We start from the raw sequence: 4,124 nt of genomic DNA, 5'->3' as shown, positions 1-4,124 counted from the left end.
AGAAGGGAACATAGAAAAAAACCGTCCTAAATAGAGCTCCTGAGGGACAGCAAGAACTGAACTTTGGTGAATGACAGAGAGAAACAGGAGAGCCTTAATGTAGGGGGAAAGGAGAAGAGCTGAAAAGTGTTAGGCTCAGGAGGGCTGTAGATGTTATCAACAGCCAGGGAAATCAAAAGAAGAAAAGGGTATTAGCAGCAGGGATTGAGATTGTGTGTGTCACCATCTTCTGTTTATTTCATCTCATCTTCCCCTCTACTGCATCCAGTTGTGAAAAAGCAAAGGTGGATATGTGTCATCTCTTTGCGGAAGAGTGATTATTACAGTCACAAGATTATGACTTTACTGGTGAATGAACTCAGAAAGAAAAGTGTATGCTAGATCAGATATCTATCTGAATCATAAAAGTAACAGAATCATTTATTCTACATGAGGTAAGTTTTGCCAGGACAAAATCTTTTCTAACCCTTTAAATTGTAAGAAGGTTTCCACAGAAGTCCTTGGGAATTCCACAGGAATCCTATGGAAATCCAGTGTTTGACACAGACTCAAAATCTGCACTTTTTTTGTGACATGCTGGTCCTTTACGTATTGTCTTGATGTGCACTATATAGAACACATTCACATTATTTTTCAGCTAAGCAGGTTCATTAGCCTGGCTCTCCTCTCCCATGTGTTTGAATAATTTTCAAAGGAGTTCAGAATTCCAGAAGAACTGAGGCTGGCAGGAAACTCTGGGTGCACCTGGTCCAACCCCTGCTCCAGCAGTGACACCCAGAGCAGGATGCCCAGGCCCACACTTAGGTGGCTTTTGGAGATCTTCAAGGAAGAGATCCCACGGCCTCCCACACAGTACCTGTGTCAGTTCTCTTTCACCTGCACAGCACAGACGTGCTCCTGATGTTCTTAGGAACCTCCTGTATTTCAGTCTGTGCTCATTCTCTCTTGTCATTGGCAGTGGGCGCCACTGACAGAGCCTGACTCTGTTCTCTCTGCACCCTCCTATCAGGTATTTATAGACATCAATGAGGTCCCTTCTGAGTCTTCTCCAGGTTGTAGGAAGCAAGTAGTTGTGTCTGGTTTCCAGGTTGAGCAGGCATCGGATTCCAGGACAGTGGATGACATAGTGCATGGTCCACTGCATGGGACTTCAACACTGAACACAAAGGACATGGAGACAGATCTAGTGGCATCCTCCATTTGTTATCTCATGACAAGATGCCAGGATCTTCACATGTTCCTGTGGATGTGCATACACATGTACTAAGGACGCGCATCAGATATCGAAAATGCCCTTGGGATGAAAGCTCACCTCACTGTGCTCAGGGATGAGCTGTACAGGGCCCATCTATTGGGGCCCTCATAGCACTTGAAGTGGCTTGTGTGTTGCTGTTTGCACAGGAAAACTGAAAAGAGGGAGGGTTTCCATAGGTCCTGTGACATTGAGATGAGTCTTCAAAGCATGGTGCCTGTCCATCTCTTCCCTAGAACATGAGTCTGGAAAGCAAGATCATAACATTTATTTGTTTATATGTCCAGTGAATAGATTTAATAAGAAAATAATGTTCCATCACTTACTAGCTACACACCATTGCCAAGTCTTGGTCATCAACTACAGCTACAAGTTTCTCCACACAATATGAAGATACCCCCAAGCCGCATCTACTGCAACATCCAATGCTGTCGAACCTAGCCATGCTGTTTCTGCTTTCAACCTCCTGTGCCTTTAACTCAGATGCTTACATTCACTGCAAGATCACTTAGCAAGAATATCTGTCAAGAAATAATGAGTATTTGCCAAGCAACCATCTTAATCACCTCATTTCAGTTCACTTGAATATTTACAGCAACGTGACAGCATGATACGCCTTGATTGGTATTCATGCAGTGGTTGCACAAGCCATGGTATGAATGGCAAAATGCTGAGCACAACAATGAACTCGGTGTGCACAGGGGCGGCCACTTCTCCTGAGCATCAGCTCCTTTGGAAAGAAATCTGTTTACTGCCATGAACTTTTCTAACATGAACTTGTGTAAAAAATAAAGGATAATTAGTAGAGTGGCTTTCAGCCTCTACATGGATTTTTATGTTCTGAGAAAGATGACAACAAGATTCTGGATGGTTTGTGGAATGAAAATTCTGCTCCCTGTTAGCTATCCCATGCAGGATGCCCACAGTATAGGGGAATCAGAAAGCTATGAGCATTTCCCAGGATGCAGGGCTGTGAGTGCTGGCATTATTTGCATAGAGCCTGCTGCAGTGGGTGAAACTCTATTTAGCGTTCCCAGAAAGAGAACGAGTAAAGTGCTCTGTGTGGCTGGGGATGCCTAAGAGATGGTGCAGCACAGGTAGGACAGAATGCTGTCACTCTGGAAACAGCCTCATAATTTATGAGAGGCTGCCAGGAAACAGGTTTCCTCTCTGGAGGGGTTTTATTGGTGTGCGCTGGCTTTGTTTTGTTAATTAGATAGATACTGCATCCTCATGCTCATAGGTAGTGGTTACTCACTGCAAAGTAAGGGCTGAGAAGTCAGAAAAGAGACAGAATAAAGAAAATCCGCAGCAAGGTATTCGCCATTCTCCAACTCCTCTGTGTTTAATTCTCTTTCACCAAAGTGTTTTAATCCTTGTGTTTAGATTTTCCACCACACATTCATTTCAGATGCAGGTTCAGTGTTTTGAAGGGCACTTTGTAATGGTTTTACCCAGATCCAGATTATTTGCAATCCAGGGGGAAAGCATGCATTCTTTACAAGGCAAGTAGAAAACATATCTGAACACAAATCAAAAGAATGATTATGGCACGCACGCTCTGTACCTATTACTGAAACCCCAAGGCTCTTTCTGTTTATGTAGGTGCTTTTTCTTCTGCTGCCTCTGGTTGGACTGGGAGTAAACTCTGCAATGAATAAGAGTAGTTAAAATGGATAGCATAAAAAGATGAGACATTATTGAAAGATCCTATTTTTCAAACTTAGATTTAAGTGAAAAGTACCAAAGGAGCACCTTGCAGTGGTCTCACGTAGATCTTTTTTTAGCACATCAGAGATTTGCATATATATCTATCATAGGGTGCTTTTCTGATCTCATTCCAATCCCAAGCAAGCTCAGATTCACTGTGTAATGAAAAATGGCATTTGCACAAAGTGGAAAGAAAAAGCATTGTTTCTACAGCACGTTATATTTTACACTGCTCATGAGACGGTGTTTCATGTCCCATAAAAAACATTATCTGTAACTTATCATCCATGCCAGAAAAAGTAACACTGTGCCTTCAAAAGAGAGGTCTTCTTTCTGAAAACACTTTATCTCTCACATTTCCTGACCCACAAGGTAAGCTGTGTTTATAAGCAAATCCACTCAACCTCCTAATAATGACCTAGAGTAAACATCTGACACGTACTGCTTTCAGGTTCCTCTTTGTTTAGGCATGAATTGTTCATTTTTATGTCTTTTGTACACTCCCCAAAGGAGAGACAGATGATACTAGCGATGTTTTACATTATCAATTTTGGCAGAGGTTACCCCTGTGTTTATCTGATCCTCTTCTATTGCATTACAAGTGGTAAGATAAAATGCTGGGCATACAAAGGTCATTAATTTCAGGGCATGTTTTCACAATGGATTTTTAATTTAAAATGTATTAGATGCAAGATGGCCAGTTGTCAAGGTTCCTTGTCATCTGCAAAACCTGTGGTAATCTCATGTAATAGGAACTGCCTTCTCATGTCTGGGGCTCACCACCTTTTAAAATATGATTGCCTACTCTGCTTGCATGAGGAAACTGCTGCCTTCCTGCCTGCTCTGTCACAGTTCAATCAATTGTGACATCTTTGGAAAGTCCCATCTCAGCTGGGCACACCCACCTCTGCCTTTTGCCAGTGCCAAACAGAACAGCAACATCAAAACGTGTTAAATGTCAGTCTGCATGGGGCAACAGAGGGGGAAAAATAATACAGAGGTCTCTTGGGAAAGCTCAATAAAATCAGTACACAACTTTGAAAAAGGAAAAATAGCACAGAAAGTGTGTGCTTTTTTTTTTTTTTTTTAGTGCTGGGCTTAAGATTCTTAAGATTTCTTCATATTCAACAGGATATACAACACCACTTGCTTCATCTGACTG

At 42.0% G+C, this 4,124-nt stretch overlaps 1 long non-coding RNA gene across 2 annotated transcripts; it reads right to left on the bottom strand.

Annotated features, from left to right (window-relative positions):
• Positions 1-444: 444 nt before the first annotated feature.
• LOC149913079 (uncharacterized) lies at positions 445-3,812 on the bottom strand. Of its 2 annotated transcripts, none has more exons than XR_016462068.1 (3): positions 3,768-3,812; positions 2,820-2,900; positions 445-1,497 (listed from the first exon to the last, which is right to left on the bottom strand). It is a non-coding gene; the product is annotated as an uncharacterized LOC149913079 (long non-coding RNA). The 2 variants fall into 2 exon arrangements; XR_016462067.1 differs by having other exon boundaries at positions 3,746-3,799.
• Positions 3,813-4,124: the final 312 nt, after the last annotated feature.

The sequence above is a fragment of the Phasianus colchicus genome, chromosome Z, assembly GCF_987193195.1.
Source record: "Phasianus colchicus chromosome Z, bPhaCol1.hap1.1, whole genome shotgun sequence".
NCBI classification, from domain to species: Eukaryota; Metazoa; Chordata; class Aves; order Galliformes; family Phasianidae; genus Phasianus; species Phasianus colchicus.
Note: the sequence above shows the minus strand (reverse complement) of the source record. Positions and strands in the feature narration are given on the sequence as shown.